The sequence below is a fragment of the Diaphorina citri genome, unplaced genomic scaffold (assembly GCF_000475195.1).
Source record: "Diaphorina citri unplaced genomic scaffold, Diaci psyllid genome assembly version 1.1 scaffold422, whole genome shotgun sequence".
Lineage (NCBI taxonomy): Eukaryota > Metazoa > Arthropoda > Insecta > Hemiptera > Psyllidae > Diaphorina > Diaphorina citri.
Window position 1 is genome coordinate 152356 of NW_007377857.1, and position 10942 is coordinate 163297.

The 10942-nt window shown below is 37.7% G+C and overlaps 1 long non-coding RNA gene across 1 annotated transcript; it reads right to left on the reverse strand.

Annotated features, from left to right (window-relative positions):
* Nucleotides 1–40: 40 nt before the first annotated feature.
* On the reverse strand, nt 41–3389 carry LOC113467175. The gene is made up of 2 exons (XR_003391345.1): nt 2760–3389; nt 41–308 (listed from the first exon to the last, which is right to left on the reverse strand). It is a non-coding gene; the product is annotated as an uncharacterized LOC113467175 (long non-coding RNA).
* Nucleotides 3390–10942: the final 7553 nt, after the last annotated feature.

Here is a 10942-nt window from a genome sequence, read left to right on the forward strand (position 1 = left end):
CAAATATTTCCCAACTCTTTCATTTTGTGAGGTATTACTACATCTGATTGGCCAGGTTCGAGTCATTGTGCCGAGTTTTCCTACGTAGTGTGAAGATGATGATATTGAGGATGATATTCATATTAATAACATGGTTGGACAGAGCCAAGCCAGCAGGTCATTGTACTAAATAACCAACAAGCATCCCATAGGTAGATAAATGTGTTTTTCCACGGTCACAGTGCCTTGTCCAGGCTTCTAGCAGTGGCAACGCTCTCTATAATATCTCGTCGTGGTTCTCATGGAAACTTTTAATCAAATATACCTACCTACACGTATTCAATGTGATAATGATATTGTACGTGGCCAGGGCTCTGTTGAAAGTAGATCAGTTTTAAGCAGGAGAACTCAGAGCTAATATCAAGTCCATGATATCTTTGCATGCATGAAACTTTTCTCCTTTTGTATTCAAATCAGGGTGTACTTGGTCTTACTGTAGTGATATTAGTCCTCTCTAACTCATAGTGATCTGACTCTAAGAACTGCCCAATTTAATCTAGACACCTTTGAGTTTCGAATGGTATATTGTCCAAAACAGAAGTATATAGCTCAAAATTAAAAGAATGTCTCGTTTACCTCCCGTTTACGTGTTTCTCTCATTGGTGCAACAACACCGGTGTAAGCATTGTAACTAAACGAAGTCGTTGAAGTTTTCTGGTACATTAGAAAAGAGAAGTTACGTACACAAATTTCTACTTAATATGCTGATATGAACGCTTGAACCCAATGAAAATGGAGAACATAATACCAGTGCTTGGTGGTGGAAGTCTGCAAGTTTTTTATCAGGAACGATGGAGCTATAAAAGAAAATAGTGTTACTATGGGTGCCTGGTACCGAAACCTCGCTATGAACCCAATTTCCCTGAGAAATCAATAGGAAAGCCTGCATAGCTTCAACATGAAGGTATGTGTGTAAGATTACATGTTTACTGTTGATGTGGGTCGCAGTGTACCTACATATTAGGCAAGATATTACACGTGATTTTAGCAAGGTCCTTTTCAGACATTCAGGAAAAAGAATCGTTCAAACCAGGGGAATGATCACCCTTTGGATACTCGCTTAAATGTGGGCTTTTGGATGCAAAAGTTGGTGTTATTCTTTAGATTTATAGTCTTTTCTTCGTCATCTTCCAACTTCAGAATAAAGTTGGTAGGAGGTATTCTATTTTCTTTTCCCGTAGGAGGTATTCTATAAAGTCACGTAAATAATATCTCTTAATTTATTGTTATTTACTTTAATACTGATAATGATCGCAGTAGTATATTTTTATCTATTTCATCATCTATCAATAAATTCTGTTGTAACATTTCTTCAAATCGAACGACCAAAACTCGCTACTGTTCATTGGAAAGCGGAAACAGGATAGTCATTTCTATTTTTTAATTACCCCAGTCCGTGGGTTTCCAATAAATAATCGCCAGCGAACGTATTCCATTGCAAAACACAACCGTGATGTAGTCTTATTAATTAACCTAGAATAGCCGGGATGTTATCTATCTAATTGGTATTGACTATTAGGACCTGGTGAATGATTAACACACTGGAAGGCGGCCGCTGTTAGGTTCTACTCGAGAGGACACCAAGATCTTGATATCGCGGGGAATTCAATACCAGGCAGAAAGCTTACAGGATTATCGGAGTCTGATTCATAGAACTTTAACAAGTCTCATATACACAACAGGAACTTTACAGGTTGAATCCAAGTAATGTTGCAGGTTTGTAGGAAGGAAATTATATTATTAAATGATGATTGTGTACAGTTTTAAATGATTTTGTTGGATTCATGTCTTCCTATCTATTAGTAAACTTTTTGTTAATTGACATTAGGTGATGATCTGAACTTTATTCAAATCCACCACGTCAGCCTCCGTGCTTTGATTTGCTTACGCTGACATATCAAGGTGACTCATTAAATCTCTGACCTCTAGCCATCATCATAGTCATAAACATTTGACCAACATATCCTAGAGCCATATACAATCCTTAACATACTTGATAACTATCCAGTAACCACACGGTGCCCTATTCCAAATTCGGATAGAAATGGAATCTCAACTTATTCTCTCGGTCAGACATTCGCCAGACTAAGAGATGAAGGCCTTACTAGGTCGCCGCGCTATGTCGAACATCATATCATTGACTAGCAATTAGCAAACACAAACCATGTTGATTTCATCAGGATTCGAATCCTAGGAGTGACTCATCATGGAGTTAATCCGTACCCCTTGAATCAGAATCAAACATCAGACAGAGTTTAAGCATGAAAAACATTCAAAAACTTGCTTTGCTCCAATTTGGATTGTCATGCAAAGAGGCGCGAAGTTTGGAAGCATCTCCCTGATAGTACATGGCAAAAATTGTGATTGGCACATCCAATCTGATGATTGTAAAACGGATGATGATGTATTTTCGTATATCGAATTGAACAACGGACTCCGGGAGTGTTTTTTTCATCTGATTGGCCAGGTTCGAGTCATTGTGCCGAGTTTTCCTACGTAGTGTGAAGATGATGATATTGAGGATGATATTCATATTAATAACATGGTTGGACAGAGCCAAGCCAGCAGGTCATTGTACTAAATAACCAACAAGCATCCCATAGGTAGATAAATGTGTTTTTCCACGGTCACAGTGCCTTGTCCAGGCTTCTAGCAGTGGCAACGCTCTCTATAATATCTCGTCGTGGTTCTCATGGAAACTTTTAATCAAATATACCTACCTACACGTATTTCAATCGCTTTTGTTATCCTGGGTATATGATACAGTTTATATTGGAATACTTGTACACCAGCCAGTGTTATGACAACGATAGTGTGTGGAATATAGATGGATATTTTGTACAACAATGGGAAATAGTTGCGAACACATTGGATGTTATGTCAGTCGTATATCCCAAGTATTCCATATTCCTAGTGAATTTCAATAAATAAAGTTGCAAGCACAGTTATAACAATGAGAAAACAAGGTGCGAGTGCAAGAAATAAGTTGGACTTGAGTTGTGTGTAATTATTAGGTTAACAATAACAGTAATTCCAATGATGATACTCCAAGTGATACCTACGGAATGCAACTGTGTGTTGGGATCTTTACTACTGACCACACAGTCCTCCAGATACTGTGGAGTGGGGACAGAATTCTGTTTTCTTGTAATTAATAAAACTACTAAATAGAAATCATGAAAAATCCCTTGTAATCCTCCCACTAGAGAATTATTCAGTTAGATTAGGGCATTAGGACTCTTCTCTTTTCCCAGTTCCCACAACCAGATTTGTGACAAGCTGTCCGTTTTGATTTGTGTTCCTATCCGGTCAGTGCTGGGCCAAATTATTTCGAGTCCATTCTTCCTGTTCCTTCTCCCCCGTGTGCCACATGACCAGTAACACTTTTGTGTGGTCCGCTGGGGCGGACATTGATCTCTCCCTCCAGGAAAACCTATTCTTCATTTGAACATTCTTCTGCCCGACATGGAACAGAATACTCCCAGCCAAATCTGTGATGAGATTTCATTGTTCTTCGTTGTGTAGAATGTTTAGTGTTTGTAAATTGGTTTTCAAGAGACTTGGTGTGACCTTGGCGGAGGTTAGAATTTGGTTAGGTGGAACGCGAGATGGCGTTTCCTTTTGGGTTTCCATAAATCGGTTTCTCATTCTATTCAATGTTTTGTGTGTTACTGCTTGAACCTGGATGAGCTTTATTATAATGTGACAATGGTCTCGTGCGATGGATCTTGTTGAAGATATTCTGAATGTTCTATTATTACAAGCATAATATCGGCTTGGTCCGATAAAATTAATGGTACCTTCAACAAATGTAGGTATTAAATTCGGTGTAGCCTGCCTAGTTGTACAGCTTGGACGTTAGCGCGCCTGATTTGTGAGCTCTAAGTCACGTGTTCGATTGCCGTCCAGGGTGAATTTTAAGGTTCTTCCTCCTATCCTTTCCTCTTTCTCTCTTCAATTTCTTGAAATTCCATCACTTAGTTTATCCGTATTAATTTTGTCAGCAAATCTGTTTTCTGTTATTGTTGCTCATTCTATTTGATTTTTATACGTTATACCGAGGCCCTCCTTTCTCCCAACTCCTTTCTTATTAAAATACACTCGAATATGTCTTTCTTGACATGAATGTTCCCTCCATTATTCACCGGGATTTCAATTTCCTTAATGTATGCATAGAGGAATTCAATGTCAAATTGATTATTGTGTCATTTATTATCAGTGGAGTGAGCACATTAACGACGTCAATGCTGTCTCATATCATTGTATCGTCGATATAGCACAATGCTCATGAGGCACATTAACGACGTCAATGCTGTCTCATATCATTGTATCGTCGATATAGCACAATGCTCATGAGGTAATGTCCGAATAGAAGCCTTCACACTTCTCATATCCCTCGTTGTTCTTGTCTTTGTGATCATTTGTATAACTGTCAAATTTTCACTTGGCGGGGCGGAGTGTTACCGCGCTCATTAATAGCCTGGGTTTAGGATTGTTAGGATTGCTCTTAAGGACACCTACCCCTTAAAGTCCATGTGGTTTCCTATCCCTATCCTGAATAGTCGAGCTTTTACTGTCACTGATGAGCAAAATCACGGTAACATTAGAGTAGCTTTTGTCTCGTCTCCTGTTTTCATTTTCGAGGTTTATATGTACCTACTGTTGAAAATATGAATAAATAAAGCACTATTAATACTAATACTAATACTAATACTAATATCATGATGTTCTTCTACCTTATCTCGCAGTCAAAGGGACTTTTCAAGATTGCGAGTTTAAAAGAACTTTTCAGCCCTATGCTAGCAGTATAAACAATGTGTACTCTCTTCTATTCTACCTTTACATTCTACAGACGTCGCGAAGTGTGCATCGTCATGAAAAATTCTCAGGGCAGGTTGACATCTTGTCAAAAACACAATGTAGAAGAAAAATATCAGAGCATAAAAAAACATGAAAAATGACCCATTCTTTGGTTATGTTCAATATTGTACATATTATCTTGGTCTGTCTGAAACACTTCTGGTATATGAAGGCGTTTGTTGTGTTTTGAAGATCAGCATCAGATGGATTAGCAATTAAAAATTTTGGCAAGGGTTGCAAAAAAGATTTTTTTTTCATATTCGTAATTTGTGAAACGAAGTGTAGCGACCTTCGCTCACCTGGTCTTGAATTTCTTTGAAACAAATTTGAAATTCAATGTCGAGACGGAACTGGGATCAAATTTTGCTTCCGACAGATTCTTCTCTTGTTTCGTATTATTTTGGCAACACAGTGGACCACCAATCTGATAGGGGGCTTTCATTTTGTAAGGCTGCTTAGAAGGTATTGCTGAAAATACCATATCATAGCATAGCGTTGACAAGCGTTAATACAAATGGGCGTTCTGTGACCATTTCGGGAAAAGCTCCTACTTCAGCACGAATAACCTACCAGTTAGAGTTAAAGCGCCTAACAGTGAGAATAAAACTAGCTATAGGCTAATAGTCTTCCTGGTTTAATTTTAATTATGTACATATATATGTGTCGCCTATCATTACATCGAAATAGGGGACTTTTCTAAGGAAATTCCTCCGTTCAGAGTTCTGTATGTAGCATTATGTAGCACTCCTTAATGAGTGTAGTGTTAAATTCAGATATAATGAAGGCATCAATCTGTTTATTTCCCATATTCTCATAAAACATGTTTGGCGAATGAGAAGTACAAACTTCGAGAAACTTTAAGTACTTTTTTTTTTTTTTTGAGGATTAATTTTGTTTGCGACTGTGACCTGATGAACCGCAGTTCTCTGATCTCTCTGTGACCCCACACCAACCTATCAGCAGAATCAGAATGTCTTGATGTCTACCGGTGATATTAAGAGAACACTGTGAAAGTTTTTCGTCACCATTGCGCTGAGATGAATAACTTTATTACCATCAGCAGAATGTCTTGATGTCTACCGGTGATATTAAGAGAACACTGTGAAAGTTTTTCGTCACCATTGCGCTGAGATGAATAACTTTATTACCACCGACACTGGTGACACGTTCAATGACACTTGCCATCAGGGGCCTGTTCCTGAAATTGTTTCTCTGCTGGGTTGGTCAGTTTTATCCCATCATCATTGGACAATTAGTTTGATATTTTTCAGCGAGTCTGTAGCTTAGTTTCATCCGTAAAGTTATACGCGAACAATTCCCAGTCATGGACATTTTGAGGAAGATTGTTTTAATCTGCTTGACAGAAAACCTTGAAAATAATGCTCAATGGTTCATTCATTTTGTCCGATTTTGCAATTTTTCTTTGCCTTCAGAGCATCAAATTACGATGTTATGATTGGCAGTCGTTTTCTATTAGGATCTCCCTTGTTTCACGAACTGAAGAAATAGTTACTCCTTGCCATTAATGTCGTGTTTTTGACATTTTGTCTTTTTTTTCTGTTCTTGAGTATTACTATTTACTTTGCCCATACTTATGTCCTATAATTCCTATATCTTTTGGAGTTGTGTTCAACTTTCGGTAAATTTCCATTGGCACTATTTGTACACAGTTCTCTTTAATGTCCATCATCAAACTCGATTTCAACTAATTTGCTGTAGCTCGGAGCCTCTTCTTATTTTATTAGTATGTCAAATGTACGTGTAATCATCTTTTCAGTTCACTGGGTCCGTATACACATAGTAGGGTAACCATCAATAGGTAACGAAATACATTCATTATGTAGCTCAGGACATGACCCAATCTGATGATGAAAAGTAAGAGGTTGACTATTTGGATTCACTGAGCACATGTAATCACCCAAACAATCAGACCGACCAATTTACCTGCGAGCCGCTAATACAGTGACTGATGACTGCTGAATTAATGACTAACATACTCCGCAGAGTGATGCTGACCTGGCGTACCTTAGCATCAATCATCGCCTTGTTTTGTAACTACAATGCAATTATAGTCAACTTTAGGTAACTGTTGGTAAGGACCAGGCTGTGCTCCCAGTACATCAACAGGATAAAGTTGATCACGTTCTAGTAATGATAACTTCTATCTTAATCAGCCACCTGTCGCTAACATATCCAACCTGACACACGTAAACCTCCAGGAAGTTGATTCTGTGATAGTCATTAAATTCCAATTACTCACATTATTCTATGATATTTTCTTAAAATTTCAAATCAAAGTTGACGTGCTCTTTAACGTATTCTTGAAGGCACGGATATTTTTCGTGGGTATTGAGGACACAAGTTAGATTATCTACTCTTTTGAATATTGTATGTCTGAAATTTCAATCTGTGATTTTTGCTTTCAAAGCTGATGACCACTAGTTCATATGGAGTTGACCTGAGGAGATTGCTTGAAACTTCATAAGATTTTTGCCCTCTTACACAGGTCTGAACTAAATACAACAATGCACCAAAGCATCTTTCAGCTATTTTAAGTGCCCTATTATCCTATTAATCCCATTCAATAAGCCTTACTGACGCTATAAACTATTCATCTTGGGACCTTACTAAGAAAAAATGATGCTCAATCCATGCTCTTTTACATAACTTACTAAATCACTTGCAATTAGAATAATGAATGCTCTGTACTAACTGTTGTAAACCTAAATCCCAAAAGACCTTTTGTATTTATTAGATAAGAAAACCCTTTTCAAATCAGCTGTCTTTGGTAATTGATTTTTTAATTCTTCGCAAGTGTATTAACGAGAATATCCAAGGGCTCATGTTCATCTAATCCTTTGTATGCTCCAATCTCCAATCCGTATCTACTGGACTCTAGATCAGCTAGATCTTGATGTTTTCAGTTTTCATTGAGTTTAAACTTGTTGATCATAAAGTTTTTTACGAGCCTCATTATGTCCAATCTCCAACCCATAGGTTTTAATGACGCCCCGATCAGCAAGTAATGAGATGTGAAATATCAAACAGATCACAGTCACCACAGTCTCCAGCACAATGTGCCATGATAGAATGCTACTCACGTTACGTCATTTCGGTGTCTATGTCCCTCATGGTAGTGACAGAATACAGTAGCTAATTACATTTCTCCGATATGATATGGTACAAGGCCTCTGTTTGAGCGCTCTATGTTACTATCTCTCTGGGAATATAATAATAGATCCAGCTTGCAATGGTAAACTTGAGAACACGCATAACCTGCAATGGAGTGAGTCATATACAAAAAGATGTTACTATCTCTGGGAATATAATAATAGATCCAGCTTGCAATGGTAAACTTGAGAACACGCATAACCTGCAATGGAGTGAGTCATATACAAAAAGTTGACTTTGAAGCGTGTTGCGTGCTGTGATGAAATAGGATCTTGATCCTGAATATTCCTAGGTTGAACTAGAATACTAGATGAAGGACGTTACAATTATTTTAAAGTTCGAGTTGAGCTTGGAAAAAATAAGTCTAAGAATTGTGATTCCTGTGCCAAAATGGTGTGAGTGTGTTTTGTGTTTATTTCAAATTGACAAGTTTGAAAGATAAGATAGAAAGAGTCCAAGGTATTGTACATCTTTTGTTCGGAATTGTATAAGAAAATGTAATGATCCGAGCTATTCGGCAAGGCTAGGTTACTGCCCCACAATCAATGACCTCAGTGAAGAACGAACGACAGGACGTCAAAGCTACTAGGACAGTAGCATCCAATGATGTCATCCCGTCTAACTTGGCCCCCACTCCCAATCCTTGCTCTAACAACTCTATTACATCAATCCCGCTGCCAGAACACTGATGCTGTTACATCAATCATTGAAAACCAACAACCACACTCCATGATTTCCGTCGCTCAACCCAACACCAAAGAGATAAAAACCAAAGATAATTGTGCACTAATTAAAGTCTGTGCTGTTATATTACACGGATAATTGTACTCTTGGATATCGTTATCAAGAACATGGAGGGGTTTTAACTTTTGCCCTGTGACACTTCAACTTGGGTCGAGATACACAATGGACTGGGTCATGGTCGGGAAAAATGGAGGGACTTGGTTTTCGAGTAATGTCCAGTTCTTAGGTGACTCGACTCGTGAAATATGGTCATCTCTACTACTTAACCCCTTTTCATCCGGCCAGATTTTCGTAATTTTTTAGGGTTTTGCTTTTCAACCCGAACATTGGTCCTTTGGTCATGTTCATGTATTTTGTTAATTTCCCTTGTCCATTTTAAGAGTAGGAACAAATAGGTTCATGTTAGGTGCGTACCACCCTGTATGTACTCAAGCAACCTTATTATTAGTTCTCCTAAACCCGTTCTCAACGCTCAGCAATTTATTATGCTTGCATCAATTCTTTGTGCAAGTCGAAAAAAATAATATATGAAATTCCTTGCTTTGAATTGGTAGAAAAAAACTCCTAGTTAAGAAGTTCAGGTCATAATATCCCCGAGTACAATTATTACAGGTACGCTGAACATTGGAACATAATATCTGAGGACCATTAACCATTACTCTGGAGGACGTTGCAATTATCAGCGAAACCGACGATGTAAGATCACCAAGATCCAAAGACAAAAGAAACGAAAGGATGAAAGTGATCTGTGAGTACCTTGACCTAGTAGAATGTATATAGATGAAACATTCCACCTGTGTCAAAAAGTGTTCTGAGACTAAGAGATACCACGGAAGGAATTCAGCATGGTGCTGTTGAAGGTTTAGTTCGAGGTCTTCCTATTATAAAGACTTGAGAAAAAACTCCTTTTGAACGAAAGTGTGATGATTTGACGAAGATCAAACAAAATATTGAGCATTATTGACATCACCCAAAACCATCATTCACTCTGGTACAGATTTTCATGTGAACATCTAGAACCCTTCCGGATTTGTAGACCAATTTGAGTACCGCTATACTTCTAGGTATTAAATGATCTAGACTGGAACTTTGTACAACATATGGCAGATGTGAGCCTTACTTGTGCATGATGGAGTAAAATGATTTACAAACCAGATACCATTGCAGATTTCAGGCGATTCCAGTGATTTCTGAGAGAACTTTTTGCTGAGCTTTCACCCGTATTTTAAAATCGAAAAAAAAGACTGATTTGTACATAACTATATGCAAGAATTTTGATTTCTAAAATCAACCTGCCAATGTTTTCAATATTCTTTTGGCATTCTTTGAAAATGATTGGGAATGCCTGATGCAATGTTGGCCGAATTCACAAAATACCCTATTTTTGAAATGGAAAAAATACTAGGTAAAACCGACCCATGTTTGTAAACAGACCCTTTTTTTCGAGATTTTCCATTGTTCATTTGATACAAACCTTAGTGCACATGACAGATTAATCGATTTGGTAAATCTAGCTCTATGTCGTAATTTGTGTAAATTTCCGAGTATAGGTTTCATTTTGGTGATTTTCTAGAATTCTCATGTTAACTACATCATAGACATTAGTCATCAGAGCTCATATATTGGGAGGTTTTCACTTGGGTTATTATGCCTGGGACAAGGTCACCTAAAGTCATTAGCGGTAATGTTATCACGAGCAGTAATCAGTACATCGTGTGTTGCTTGGGCCTAATGTAATGTAATGAGTTGCTTTGAATATTTCATTAGCAATAGCTGTGTTCTGTATCACGAATGAGCTCCCAGTCAGTACCTGTGTAGCTGTAGATACTTTGCACTTGTACAAAGTGAGAAATCATTACTTTTAATTCCAATGCTTGCTATGAATCGAAAAGGTTTCACACGAAATCTGTCCAAACAATCATGTACATCTTTGTTTGTGTTCTCTCGGAAATAGTCATTTGATTACTACTTTCCTAATCAAAAGTGGGAAGAGTATACAAGACTTCCTGCTTGACGAATTTGTCCTAATTTTTGCGTCACAGACAATTACAATTGCACTTCGTAAGATGCAGAAATATGACTATAATTAAACACATCATATCTGGGACATCAACAATCATGATGAATT